Below are 15,508 nucleotides of genomic sequence, written 5' to 3' on the forward strand. Positions count from 1 at the left end.
CACTCCAAACCCCTCGGCCCCAGCCCAGAGTCTGCACCCCCTCCTGTACCCCAACTCCCTGCCCCAGCTCCGTGAAAGTGAGTGAGGGTGGGGGAGAGCGAGCGACAGAGGGAGTGGGGAATGGAGTGAGTGTGACGAAGCAGGACTGTTCTTAATTTTCCTCTGAATATTGTGGGGGTGCCTCAGTTTCCCCTATGCAGTTCTTAAGTATCTAGGTGGTGGGATAAGGGTGTATGATCATTGCAGAGCCCTAGAGGGCAGGTGTGTGCAGGGGTCTGGACACAGAGAATGGCTAACACCCTGTTTCCTGGCAACTGATGGCCTGGGCCCTTCCCCCCTGCAAGGTGAGAGCTATAGGGTTGAAGACAAAGAGATCAGGTGACCTTCTGGCCCAGGAAAGAGACAAAGCCCAGAGGAGGAGAAGCTGGAGGGGGAGTCAGTTTTGGGGCTGGCTGGGGACATGAAGTGAAGTGCAGACGTGGTTGTCTGGCTCACTGCCCCCCCAAAATGGACCCAGCTGAGGGGTCCTGTTCTCTGCACCTACAAGCTCTGTTTTAGACCATGTTCCTGTCATCTAATAAACCTTCTGTTTTGCTGGCCTGCTGAGAGTCACGTCTGACTGCGGAGTTGGGGGGCAGAACACTCTGGCTTCTCCAGGACCCTGCCTGGTTGGACTCGCTGTGGGAAGCGCATGGAGGGGCAGAGGATGCTGAATGCTCAGAGGTCAGACCCAGGAAGTTAGAAGCTGTGTGAGCTGTGTGTCTTGAAGACAGGCTGCTCACAGAAAGGAGACTTCCCCAGAGTCCTGCCTGGCGTCCTAGGGAGCAGTTCCAGAGCATCGCCCGGGGACTCCATGACAGTGAGTGGGTGGGGTTTCAGGGAAGGGGCGGGGCCTCAGGGAAGACGGGTAGATCCTGGGTTGATCTTAAATTCAAAAAGTGATCTTGTACGTAAAAAGGTTGGAGACCACTGGTGTAGACACTACCTATGCCAACAGAGGGGTTCTCCTATTGGCATAGGTAATCCACCTCCCCAAGATGCAGTAGCTAGGTCGATGGAAGAATTTTATCTAGCCCTGTCTACACGGGGACTTGGGTTGGATAACACCGCTCGGGGTGTGGATGTTTCCCACCCCTGACCAACGCAGTTAAACCAACCTAATTTTCTAATGTAGACCAGGTCTCAGTCTCAGAATTATTTAGACTGGAAAAAGGAACCCTCTAGGGCATCATCATCAGTTTTTTGCCTCTTGGCACGGTGGAAGGATTGATTTATTAATACTCCTAAACAATCCCTAAGCGAATGGGGTGTGTATTAGCTTTGAACATATTTATTGATATACCCTTTTTTAAATTCAACACAAAACATGGACCATTGCTGGAATACACAATAGAATCTTTCTGTCGGCACAGAAGGTTCAATAAGCAAGTTGTCTGTGCTGGAAGGAAAAGGCCCACAGAGGAATCACACCGTACAAATCTGTTAGAGCAAAGGAATGAAGAACTTAAAAAGTTTAAATTTCTACCCCAAAAAAGGTGGCATCAATGTATGGAAATACTCTCAGATCTGTCTGATTCTCACTCTTGCAAGCACAACGCTTTGAAACCACATCATCTGGTGACCATTAGCATGCATCCGTGTTTGCTTTCATTTTGAAAAGAAAAGCATCAGCAAACAGAAAAACTGAGAGACACAGATCAACAGAGAGAACTATGTTCAGACTTGCCTTCAGCTTCACCCTACATAGTTTGCTAATAAAAATACATGAACCTCGCCTGCTATCAAACTTGTGAATCTCAACTCCATTTTCGCACAGCGGTGTTAATGAGAAACCACTGCTCGCAATATAATGAAGAATCTTATATTGTGCTGTTTTGATATAAAAGAGTAATAAAAATGTGCACACCAAGTCACAAAACCCAAGATGTGGAAATCAATTCTGCGATTTTTTTTCTGCCATAACCTTGTTCCAAATGCAAGTTCAGTTTTCTCACATTATTCAAGGGCAAAAATAAGGTATTGCCCCGTTTCCATATAGACCTTTGAACTCTCTGTAGTAGCTCTTATTTCTCTAGTCATGCTATGTTAAAGAATATTTTGGGTTTGGGTTTGTTTGGTTGATTTTTGTAATAGATCTTTTGTTGAAAACCCACAGATGTTTGATAAGTAAATAACAGGAACTGTTAAACAGCATGGAGAGACAGCCCCCAGAAAAACAGAGCAATAGAAAAGGTCAGTCAGGAAGATCCACTTCTTTCTCCCTCCATTTTATATTTCCTTTCAATTTCAAAAGCAAGAATCTATTTGTTATTATTATTTCTATTGGCATTACAGTAGTGCCTAGAGGAGCCGTCAGAAATCAGGAACCCTTTGTGCTCGGTGCTGTGACAAACACATAGTAAGAAACAATCCTAGCTTAAGAATTTACAATCTAAATAAGCAAGACAAAGTTCTCCACCATTTTACAGGTGGAGAAGTAAGGCAAAAAGAGACTAGAGACGTGATCCAAATCCCAGTGAAGTCAATGGAAAGTCTCCCATGGACTCCACTGACCTCTGAATTGAGTCCCAAATGATATGCCCAAAATCTAGGGTTACCAACTGTCTAATCGCGCAAATCCAAAGACCCTTGCTCTGCCCTGCCCTGAGGCCACGCCCCTGTCCCACCCCTTCTCTGAGGCCCACCCCTGCTCAATCCATCCCCCGCCCCCCTCCATCGCTCGCTCTCCCCCACCCTCACTCACTTTCACTGGGCCAGGATGTGGGAGGGAGTGTGGGGTCAAGCTCTGAAAGGGAGTTTGGGTGCAGGCTCTAGGCTGGGAAAGGGGTTTGGGGTGCAAGAGGGGGCTAGGGGGTTAGCACTCACCTCGGGCGGCTCCCAAAAGCAACCAGCACATTCCCTTTGGCAGTGGCTCCTAGGCGGAGGGAGGGGTGGGGGGTCTCTGCGCGCCACTGCCCGCAGGCACCGCCCCCGCAGCTCCCATTGGCTGCAGTTCCCAGCCAATGGAAGCTGCAGAGTCAGCACTCAGGATGAGGGGCCACAGAGATGGTGCCAGCCGCTTCCAGGAGTGGCATGGAGCCAAGGTAGGTAAGGGAGCCTGCCTTAGCTTCACTGCCACGCCGGACTGTTAGCGCCCAAAATCTCCTGGTTTGGCTGAAGTAGCCTCTGGGAGATAGTGTGTGATTCCAGGAGGCTCCCGGCAAAACCAGGATGGTTGGCAACTCTACCAAGGTTGCACAGGAAGAATGTGACAGAGCTGAGAAATGAACCCAGATTTCCTGAGTTATACAAGAAATATGTAATTTTTCCTCAATAAAGAACTGGAGCTGAGAGAGAAGCTGGTGAAAAAGCTCACCACTCAAGAACAAAGGTGCAGAAACAGAACCAATGAAAGGTTTCAGAGTAGCAGCCGTGTTAGTCTGTATTTGCAAAAAGAAAAGGAGTACTTGTGGCACCTTAGAGACTAATAAATGTATTAGAGCATAAGCTTTCGTGAGCTACAGCTCACTTCATCGGATGCATTTGGTTTTCCACCAAATGCATCCGATGAAGTGAGCTGTAGCTCACGAAAGCTTATGCTCTAATAAATTTGTTAGTCTCTAAGGTGCCACAAGTACTCCTTTTCTTAGAACCAATGAAGTATGTTGAAGGGATAGGGTCAAGACTGACAGGCCCAAAATACAACCTTCACCACTAATTTGTGGCAACCTGATCTTCAGGCAAATGGAACTACCAGTATCAGCCTTGCAGCACTTCCCCATATCTCTTGATGTTGCAACTTTAATTTTACTATTTTAATCACAGAGAGCAGCCTGTGATTAGCAGAAGAGAGACACTTATCTTAATCATTGATCCCTTACTCATAAGTATGCAGATTTGCAGCCTCTTATTAACATTGGTGATGAGATCCTGCTGCACAGTAAAACTGGAATAAAGTAATTTCATCTGCTTTTACAACAATGTAAAAGAGGCAGATGGTATATATTTATGACAAAGACTGACGTTATTGCTGGTGCCTACGTATATGTTGTGGAAGTGCTATACTGACGGCAAGTTGTGTGTGGGTGAGGTCATTTTCCTTATTTTTTTCCTTTAACATTCTGTGCAAGGACCACTATGAGCAAATGCATCATCTTGTCAATGGTGGAATGTAACTTCCCCAGAAACATAGTTATGGAAATTTTCCTAGCAAAAATCTGATAATGGACCTGGTGACCTCAGCTGACTTTCATATTTCCCCATTAGAGGTATCATACCCCACAGGATTAGTTCATAGAAGAAATATAATCTTTATTAACTGTTAGTCCAAATATCAATGTAAAGGCACTTGAACTGCTAAAATTTGATAAAAAACTAATAACTTTTTGGTGAAGGTCAAACTTCTAATTTGGAATTTTCTGTATCCAGTGGTCCATTAGGACTAGATATGGCAGATGTCAAGATTCTAGCACCAGGAGAAAATGACGATTCGCCGTGTCACTCCTTTCTAGCATCTATATGTTGTTCCAGGAAAACCTTTCCCCCCCCCCCCCCAAGTTCTTCTAATAGAGCAGGGACTATCAACCTTCCAAACAGGCAAGTAATATTTCTAAAATCCCATTTTATCACAGGCTTGATGGCTTGATGGTATCAGAACATGAGGTAATTTAGGAGTAAAAGATGTTATCAAACCCTACCTAAAGCTCTTAGCATCTGATGTTTGATGACGTATGTGAAATGTGTTTGCTGGACAAGTGTTTCCATCTCAGCATTCTCAGAGGAAGGACTGAGTGCATCTCCTCTCAGCCCTAGAGGTGCCCTCTCCAGCTCAGGTTTGTTCTGTTGACATGCAGAGGATGTTTTCCCCCTGGCATTCTCAAACCAGAATCTTTCACCAGCCCTAAATTCACGTAATTTTTTTTTTTAAAAAAAAAATCCCATTTTGGCTAATGGACAGCTGAACAACAAACCCAGTACTCTACACTGAATTACCTATAATGCTTCAACCTCCAGCACAGGATTCTCATACGTGCCAATATCCTGCCTGATCAAACACTGCCTGTCAGAACAGATGGCATCATGTGCAGTCCTGCCAATACCTGATTCCTATGAACAGGAAATATCTGGGGGGGGGGGGGGGAAATATAGGCATACCACATATTCAATAGCAATACACTAGCCTAGCAGTGCTTTTCAGAGGGGTACAGAGAGAAACTGTAAACAAGGAACAGAGTGTGTGCACACCCGTGAACAACCAAAGCTGTTTAGATCTAAATTCTGGCAGAGACTCCTCTAAAAAGAGATAGGAAAAAATACAAACTAGGGACAAAAATAGAATCCACAGAAGGAGAGGAGCTAGTAGGAGAGTATTAAATGCAAGTATACAGCTTCTTGAAGGGACACTGTCTGGGGTTAACAGCTTCAGTGAGCTACTACAAAAAGATTTTGCCTCTAGACATTCAGGATCATATTCTATTAAAGTCAAGTGAAAATTAACGTAGTACTCTCTCCACGTCATAAATGCTCTGTAGGATTCAAAATCTCTGCAGACTCAGCTCAGTTCAGCCCAGGGCTTAAACAGCAGGGGTGGAAATCAGGACTGAAATACACTGGCAGAGTCTACCTTTTAGACTTGAAATCAGACGAAGGTTTTTAACCATCAGAGGAGTAAAGTTTTGGAATAGCCTTCCAAGGGAAGCAGTGGGGGCAAAAGATCTATCTGGTTTTAAGATTCTACTTGATAAGTTTATGGAGGAGATGGTATGATGGGATAATGGGATTTTGGTAAGTAATTGATCTTTAAATATTCAGGGTAAATAGGCCAAATCCCCTGAGATGGGATATTAGATGGATGGGATCTGAGTTACCCAGGAAAGAATTTTCTGTAGTATCTGGCTGGTGAATCTTGCCCATATGCTCAGGGTTTAGCTGATCGCCATATTTGGGGTCGGGAAGGAATTTTCCTCCAGGGCAGATTGGAGAGGCCCTGGAGGTTTTTCGACTTCCTCTGTAGCATGGGGCATGGTTGACTTGAGGGAGGCTTCTCTGCTCCTTGAAGTCTTTGAACCATGATTTAAGGACTTCAATAGCTCAGACATGGGTGAGGTTTTTCATAGGAGTGGGTGGGTGAGATTCTGTGGCCTGCGTTGTGCAGGAGGTCGGACTAGATGATCAGAATTGTCCCTTCTGACCTTAGTATCTATGAAAAAAAAACAAACCTTGGGGGGTGAAGCTTGCACAGCCCTTGCTCGCCCAGTGCTTTTTTCCAAGCAGCATCACCACTCCTTCGCTTTCACAAGCAGCAAATTCACCACAAAAGAAAAGAAAAGAGGAACTGTTGATTTGCAAAGACTCCTTTGGCACCCCGCAAAATCCTGATCTACTTAGCTATTTAGGGTTCTGTTATGAGCCGCTGGGAAGGAGGGAGGCCCACAGTCCAAGTGATGTAACTGGAAGCATTATTCCTTCCGAAGATGCAACACCTCAACATTCAGAGGCTGGAGTGCACAGCAGGGGTGCTTGCTCTAGTTGTACTGCAGCTGCATCCCATGCTACCTTTCTGTCAGCACTGCTAGCCAGCACCCCCACTCCAGGTGCTCCCCACAGTGTTGGGAGCCAGTTGATGCCCGACTCCTACGCAGGTGTACTGGGGCAGGAGGGCTCCCTGTGCCCCTCCCCCTTTCTAATGCCCCCACACAGGGAGGCCAATTTTAGCTCCTAAGATCCAGAGAATGGACATTCATCAACATGACATTAGTTACAGGAAGTGGGTTGAGGGAAAATGCTCAATGAATTTAACTCCGCTCCCCAGTGCGGTCAGTGGCAATAATCTGCTTTTACACCAGTGTAACAGAGTAGGATGGCCACTACTGCTGCACTGTGGGGTGACAACAGTGGGACTTAAGCAAAGAAAGGGAGCAGTCGATAGTGTTACTTTAAGTTGAAATCCAATAAAACAAAGCGTGAAAAGAAGTTACAAGGTTGTAGGTCCCCCAGTCCCGGCGCCACTTTCTTTGGCTTTACAATCACTTGTTCTCCCCTTTGTGGTGTGTAAGATTCACACAGACAAAAGGGGAAATGGACTAACTGATTCAACAGGGGAAATGGTGACACTGACTCCACACAAATGCTGTCAATTGCACAAACTGAAATACAAAACAAACAAAAAGAGAGAGAAAATTCTCACAAATCCCATGCACCTATGGTCATTTTAGCAGTTACTTTTAAGAATAGTAAGTAAATAGTGATCAGAGGGATAGCTTCTTTTTTTTTTTTAATCAAATACAATAAAGTACTGCATTAAACAAACTACTAACAAAATAAAGGGAAAGCAGCATTTTTCTTTTGCACAGTAAAGTTTCAAAGATGTATTAAGTCAATGTTCAGTTGTAGACTTTTGAAAGAACAGCCATAACGTTTTGTTCAGAGTTATGAACATTTCAGATTTCAGAGTAGCAGCCGTGTTAGTCTGTATTCGCAAAAAGAAAAGGAGTACTTGTGGCACCTTAGAGACTAACAAATTTATTAGAGCATAAGCTTTCGTGAGCTACAGCTCACTTCATCGGATGCATTTGGTGGAAAAAACACAGGAGAGATTTATATACACACACACAGAGAACATGAAACAATGGGTTTATCATACACACTGTAAGGAGAGTGATCACTTAAGATAAGCCATCACCAACAGCAGGGGGGGGAAGGAGGAAAACCTTTCATGGTGACAAGCAGGTAGGCTAATTCCAGCAGTTAACAAGAATATCAGAGGAACAGTGGGGGGGGGGGGGGGCGGGAGAAATACCATGGGGAAATAGTTTTACTTTGTGTAATGACTCATCCATTCCCAGTCTCTATTCAAGCCTAAGTTAATTGTATCCAGTTTGCAAATTAATTCCAATTCAGCAGTCTCTCGTTGGAGTCTGTTTTTGAAGCTTTTTTGTTGAAGTATAGCCACTCTTAGGTCTGTGATCGAGTGACCAGAGAGATTGAAGTGTTCTCCAACTGGTTTTTGAATGTTATAATTCTTGACGTCTGATTTGTGTCCATTCATTCTTTTACGTAGAGACTGTCCAGTTTGGCCAATGTACATGGCAGAGGGGCATTGCTGGCACATGATGGCATATATCACATTGGTAGATGCGCAGGTGAACGAGCCTCTGATAGTGTGGCTGATGTGATTAGGCCCTATGATGGTATCCCCTGAATAGATATGTGGACAGAGTTGGCAACGGGCTTTGTTGCAAGGATAGGTTCCTGGGTTAGTGGTTCTGTTGTGTGGTGTGTGGTTGCTGGTGAGTATTTGCTTCAGATTGGGGGGCTGTCTGTAAGCAAGGACTGGTCTGTCTCCCAAGATCTGAGAGAGCGATGGCTCGTCCTTCAGGATAGGTTGTAGATCCTTGATGATGCGTTGGAGGGGTTTTAGTTGGGGGCTGAAGGTGATGGCTAGTGGCGTTCTGTTGTTTTCTTTGTTGGGCCTGTCCTGTAGTAGGTGACTTCTGGGTACTCTTCTGGCTCTGTCAATCTGTTTCTTCACTTCAGCAGGTGGGTACTGTAGTTGTAGGAATGCATGATAGAGATCTTGTAGGTGTTTGTCTCTGTCTGAGGGGTTGGAGCAAATGCGGTTATATCGTAGCGCTTGGCTGTAGACAATGGATCGAGTGGTATGATCTGGATGAAAGCTAGAGGCATGTAGGTAGGAATAGCGGTCAGTAGGTGAGGGAAACCTACTGACCGCTATTCCTACCTACATGCCTCTAGCTTTCATCCAGATCATACCACTCGATCCATTGTCTACAGCCAAGCGCTACGATATAACCGCATTTGCTCCAACCCCTCAGACAGAGACAAACACCTACAAGATCTCTATCATGCATTCCTACAACTACAGTACCCACCTGCTGAAGTGAAGAAACAGATTGACAGAGCCAGAAGAGTACCCAGAAGTCACCTACTACAGGACAGGCCCAACAAAGAAAACAACAGAACGCCACTAGCCATCACCTTCAGCCCCCAACTAAAACCCCTCCAACGCATCATCAAGGATCTACAACCTATCCTGAAGGACGAGCCATCGCTCTCTCAGATCTTGGGAGACAGACCAGTCCTTGCTTACAGACAGCCCCCCAATCTGAAGCAAATACTCACCAGCAACCACACACCACACAACAGAACCACTAACCCAGGAACCTATCCTTGCAACAAAGCCCGTTGCCAACTCTGTCCACATATCTATTCAGGGGATACCATCATAGGGCCTAATCACATCAGCCACACTATCAGAGGCTCGTTCACCTGCGCATCTACCAATGTGATATATGCCATCATGTGCCAGCAATGCCCCTCTGCCATGTACATTGGCCAAACTGGACAGTCTCTACGTAAAAGAATGAATGGACACAAATCAGACGTCAAGAATTATAACATTCAAAAACCAGTTGGAGAACACTTCAATCTCTCTGGTCACTCGATCACAGACCTAAGAGTGGCTATACTTCAACAAAAAAGCTTCAAAAACAGACTCCAACGAGAGACTGCTGAATTGGAATTAATTTGCAAACTGGATACAATTAACTTAGGCTTGAATAGAGACTGGGAATGGATGAGTCATTACACAAAGTAAAACTATTTCCCCATGGTATTTCTCCCTCCCACCCCACCCCCCACTGTTCCTCTGATATTCTTGTTAACTGCTGGAATTAGCCTACCTGCTTGTCACCATGAAAGGTTTTCCTCCTTCCCCCCCCTGCTGTTGGTGATGGCTTATCTTAAGTGATCACTCTCCTTACAGTGTGTATGATAAACCCATTGTTTCATGTTCTCTGTGTGTGTGTATATAAATCTCTCCTGTGTTTTTTCCACCAAATGCATCCGATGAAGTGAGCTGTAGCTCACGAAAGCTTATGCTCTAATAAATTTGTTAGTCTCTAAGGTGCCACAAGTACTCCTTTTCTTTTTGCGAACATTTCAGAGTTAGGAACAACCTCCATTCCCGAGGTATTCGTAACACTGAGGTTCTACTGTAGTTGGGCATAGCATTTTCAGTGATAGCGGGAGGGGAAAGAAGGCATTTTTAAGACATTTGTCTCCTTCCATCCTCTATGACATTTGCTCTAAAAGTTAACTGGCTCTTGGCTGCTGTGAACTTTTTACAGGAGACCAAGTGCAGAGAAAGGGTTACAAGCTATTTTCTTTCCTTAGCCCCGTGCTCTGTGAACTCACCGCAGGCTGTATGTACAGATAAACCAAGCAAGGATTATTCAGAGGTCTCTTTTTTCTTGGGCTTTGGGGAGAGTAAACAAGAGAAATTCAAACTGCTCAGCACAGTGCAACAAAAGGATTCCTCTGGCAGAGCAGCAGGGCATGGTTAATTCCTTCAGCAGGCAAAAGGAACCTAGACGTATACCATATTTGCTGTCTTACAGTTCAAAATTAGGACAGTTGCTATTTATTACAGTGTGGGTTTTACTCTAAAATCATGCCACCAATCCAAGGAACAGCTGAAATACTTCTGAAAATCATACATAATTAAGAAAGCCTAAGCAGGGCAATGCAGTGCCAGACAGGGACCATATGCTGACAATGGAGTTTCTCTGCTTGCACATATGATGCAACAGAGCAGAATTTGCCCCCTAACTGCTGTTGGGGGAAAAAAAGGGGACCCTAAAATCAGTGACACCAATGAGTGTGCTGGGGTGCAAGTGAGGGCATTTGTCCGATAGTATCAGTTAATACTGGATTGTCACCTACCGGCATATGTAGCCTGTTTCTCTGGGAACTGATTAAATATTCTAATGGGTCTTTGATTTTAGTATGTGAAATGGCTAAATAAAAGAGAGGCACTTTAAATCTGAATGCATTTGCACTCAGCTTCTTTGAAAGTCTAGGATTTATTCTTTAGTCTAGACTCAGGAATAAACGTACATGATTATGGGCACTGCTTGTTATAATGCACTATTCTGTTTTGGTACTTGAATACTCATGGGCACAACAGCATAGAGCCAGGCACTGTACTACCAAAACAGGCTGTGCATACCACCACTCACACTGTTGGCATTGCACCTGAATTCCTACCTGCTGTTCCCTTGCTGTCCTACTGTCTGTGTATTCCTCATTTGAGGCTAATTACACCACCTAAGCGCCTTTTACTTGTGATGTGCCTAATCCGAAAACAAATCACCAAGATGAACAAAGAACATTCTATTACCATGGAGGAGTTTCATATTCACCACAGAGCACCTCCTGAGGTGTAAGAACACTTCATCTATGTCCCGTGCACTCCTTGGCGACTACAGAGGCTGCCAATAATGGTGCTAATTAATTCCAACTGTGATGGTGGGTTCTGTGAGAAGGACTCTATTCAGTAGAACTGGACCAAGACCATCACCTTGAGTCACACAAAACTATCGGGAGATAACTTTCAGTCACCACTACCTTGACTGGAGTCAAACAGAGATCCCCAAACAGTTCTCCTAGCTCGTTCTCCAAGAGAAGAGAATATATTTGTGGGTCTAGTACAAAGTTTCCTGCAGTGAGAACACTTATTACATTTATACAGCTCCATAAATGTGGTCAGAAAAGCACTGTGCAAACGTCAAAGCCGTACCCTGAAACACTTACAATCCAGGCACTTCTGAGGGCTTTGAAGATGTAAACATATGATCAAATTAAGCTTCACAACAGCAAGGGGAACGTGTAAATATGAACCCTTACCCCCACTTGAAAGATGGAGAAATTGAAGTTGAGAGAAGCACTGTGACCTGTCCAAAGCTGCACCAAAGAGCATCAGTGACAGAACCGGCACTATCAGAAATTAGGGGTTCTTGCATCCCTGTTGGATCAGCCCATTAGACTTTAGTGCCTCCACGACCTTAGGTACTTTTACATGCTACTGTGCCTTTACATGTAAAAGTATATCCTTCCAGATACATCACTTTACTGGGGTAGACTGAAGGGTAGCTGTGTGCCTCATGAGGAAGAAAACACAAGTGAGAAGTTTATGAAGAGGCACAGCTGTGATCTACTGGATTTTTACTGGGGACAGTAAAATAAGCAAAGGGATGGGAATAGGAGATCATGGGCTCACTGTATAACCTTGGATAAGTGAATGCACCTCTCTGTGCATAAGGTTCACTGCATCAATTGGGGACACTAATGCTTAAAGCATGTAGCATGCTTTCTGAGCTATGTAAATGCAAAATATTATTCAAGATTTATCATTTTAGCACTTTTTGTAAAAGAACAGTGGCCTAAATTATCAAAAATTCACATACAGAAATACATGTACATAATCTGTGTGCGCATTTTTTCATCTGCGGCTCTGAAAATTGAGCATTTACAAGGGACAATATTTTACCACAGAACTTGATAGAAATTAATTTTGATGACAGTTCTGCAATTGCCATGTTTTTTTACATCAGCCTTCATTTAGAATTCTTCAGCGATTCATAATCCTATTCTTGAATGTCTGAGAATTAAAAGGCCAATTTATAGTTGTCAATGCACTTAACCTTACATACAACGTCTTCTTCATTAGTGCTTTAATGTTGTTACTGTAATTGGCAGGGATCTTTGGGAAGCCTAAGATTCGGTAAATAGAAGAGAAGAATATTCAAAGTACCATTCTGTTGCCAAATTTGCCCTCAGAGGATGTTATGTGTAATAAATGTCAATGATATTAGATCAGAAGTGTCAGATTTACAACTGGCACTTTCATAGGAAATGTCATTGGAATTAATGCTGTAGCAGCACTGACCCTAATTCTTCCTGACAGAGATCTAGAAGGAGGCAGGCAGGAGAGTGGAGAAGATACCAGGTGGCTGGTACAAAACTGGCATGATGGACAGTGTCTGTTTTTCTGTGATCACCACAAACCTCAGAGTGGGACAAAAAGAAAAAGGGCAGGAGAAAAGAGACCTGGCACAGAGAAATAATAACACTGCTGCATGTGCCCCTCCTCTCTCAGTATCACCAGCTTCCACTAAGAGATAGGGTATGTTTGTAGGTCCCACTGCAGCATTAGTTTACATCATTCTGTAAGGATTCCATTACCTGACTGGCATAATGGTCACCTGGTAGGCTTAACATTTAATAAATTCCCTATATTTCTTTTTTTTTTACATTTGAATATATCACTTGAAAGCAGGCTGTATAAGATTCAAGAAATGGTGTTCATGGTATTTACATATTCCCTTTTGATACTCATTCTGTCTCACAAGTTCCTTACCACATCCACAGAATGGCCTCACATCACCAAGGAAGTTCCTTTAATACTGGGGGTTTTTGCATACTAAAGGGTCTATTCATCTCTAGATGTGCAAGAAATTTATGGTTGCAACCTCCATCAAAGTTAATGGGAGTTCTGAGCATTAATCTTTCTTTCACTAAGGGAGCAGGCCTCACCGGTTTACACTGAAGGATGGCCTACAAGTATTTTAAATGTTAACTTTGTCCTTTTATATTTGCCGGTCAAGAACACCAAAAAACCTGACAAGAGGTCCTTAACAATTAATGGGAAGTCAGAGAAGTGCTGGGTCCACAGGCCTGCAGACCTGGTTTAATGACAACAGAACAGAGGAAGACAGGAGGAATAGGAGTCCTCTCTCTTTCTGTTTTTCAAGGTAGTGCTAAAATAACCCATTAAAAATAAAATTCAACACAAATACAAATACATAAACTAACAACAGGGACCCTACCTGAACAGCTAAAGGCAAACACTGCCTCTCTCTCCTTAACAATACTTAACTTACAGAACAAGGTTTGTTTTCAAAGTAGATTCCAAACATTCAGTAGTCAGTCTTTGCTACACCCCATGGGACAGGAAAACATTAACCCCACTTTACAGGTGAGGGAATGGAGGCCTAGAGGCCAAGTGACTTGTCCAAAGTGACAGAGTGCACATTAAAACTCAAGAACTCACAGACCTGTGCTTAAGCCATTAGACCACATTGCACTCCCTAAGGGCTAAAGTGAATATTGCACTATTGTTTTTGGCTAAGATCACACATTGCCCATCTAGATTCTTTATGGCCTGCAACATTGTAGCATCTGAGCATCTCAGAACTATAAATGAGGGAACAGTCCTCTGGGTCACTTCTGTGAGATAGGGAAGTATTAGCCCCATTTTATAGATGGGGAACTAAGGTAAAGTGATTGATTTATCTAAGGGCCACACAGAGAATCCATGGCAGAACTAGGAACTGAACCTAGATCCCTAGCATCTCAATCACAAGGACCATCCTTCATTCCTGTGCCCAAAACATTTGGGCCTGACCTTTAACCAAGCAAGCCCTGAAAGCTACTGTAAGTTTCTGAACTTCAGACAGTACAAGGTGTTGCTCAATATCCTTTTTCTTTGGTTATACATGTTTCGTGTGTGTAACATATTATGTTATGATGTTTCATTATGGTTAGAATTCATAATATTATACAGTAATCCTGTGGTCTCTTTGGTTGCTACAGTGCTGGGAAAACCCAGAAGTGTAAATGCAAATAGAACACCTTCATCAGGCAGCCTGTACTCTACACCATAGATAGCTGCATTTCAGTGATTCACTGTATACATAAGGCCAGATCACAGCCTCCCAAGGCAATCTCATAGGAAGGATGAAAAAACTGTGGAGTTTCCCCAAATTGTCCTGGAGACAGATGGGGAAGGTTTTCCCCTTATTGGAAAATATAGCAACTTGGTCACTAAGACCTGAAGATCCTTGGTGATCTGACAGACACACAAGCCATGCATGTAGAGGCCCTGTACCACCACATACACTCCCCCTGGCTCCACCACAGTTGCACTGGAAGGAATGACCCCCCCAAACCTCTCCAATGGAGAGTTTCACAGGCAGATGAAGGTTGCCTTGATTTTTTTCTATGACTACAAAATGGACAAAATGCAGGGGAAGAGGAGAACCTATGTCTGCCCAGCCAATGGCCCCCTGGGCCAGCCCTTCCCCACAAGGGGATCCTGGTCTTTCAAAGAGGTCCCAGCAATGGGGAGAATAAGCACAATGGAAGCAGCTCAGACTCACCCTTCCATGTGAGAAGGGTTAGAAGCAGAGGGTTCCTTCTCAAGATCTCAAGGGGACCACTGGGGTCCATAGCACTTTGGGTTCCATCCAGAAGAAAGATGCCATAAGAATAGAAGATACCAACAGTCATTTTTCTTCTAGCATTTTATATTTACACAGTTCATAATATCAATGAGGACCTCTAGGTCAGACGTTCCCTGACACATTAGACCAGCTGGACTAAGACCCTCCCCAGGCCCTCAACTCCGTCAGCTGGTCATTAAAAGCCAGAGAATCCTCAGCATGAAGAGATGATTCATGCTTAATTAATAACAATAAACATATGTTTACTTTATACAAGAAATAGAACATGTCCATTTCTCCATGACATTAAATCCATCCAAATAGGGAGATTCCATGTTTGGAAAATACGAAACAACAGACTGGACTTCTACATAGAGTGCTTCCGCCAACGTGCACGGCTGAAATAATGGAAAAACAGCATCACTTGCCCCATAACCTCAGCCGTG

General features: G+C 43.9%; 1 protein-coding gene and 1 long non-coding RNA gene across 42 annotated transcripts in view; both read right to left on the minus strand.

Annotated features, from left to right (window-relative positions):
• The window catches only part of CLASP1 (cytoplasmic linker associated protein 1), a 290,372-nt gene that overhangs the window by 168,553 nt on the left and 106,311 nt on the right, over window positions 1-15,508 (minus strand). The gene's annotated exons all lie outside the window — the stretch shown is intronic.
• On the minus strand, window positions 4,534-6,459 carry LOC122458051. The gene is made up of 2 exons (XR_006277868.1): window positions 6,198-6,459; window positions 4,534-5,602 (listed from the first exon to the last, which is right to left on the minus strand). It is a non-coding gene; the product is annotated as an uncharacterized LOC122458051 (long non-coding RNA).

This window comes from Dermochelys coriacea, chromosome 11 (assembly GCF_009764565.3).
Source record: "Dermochelys coriacea isolate rDerCor1 chromosome 11, rDerCor1.pri.v4, whole genome shotgun sequence".
NCBI lineage: Eukaryota > Metazoa > Chordata > Testudines > Dermochelyidae > Dermochelys > Dermochelys coriacea.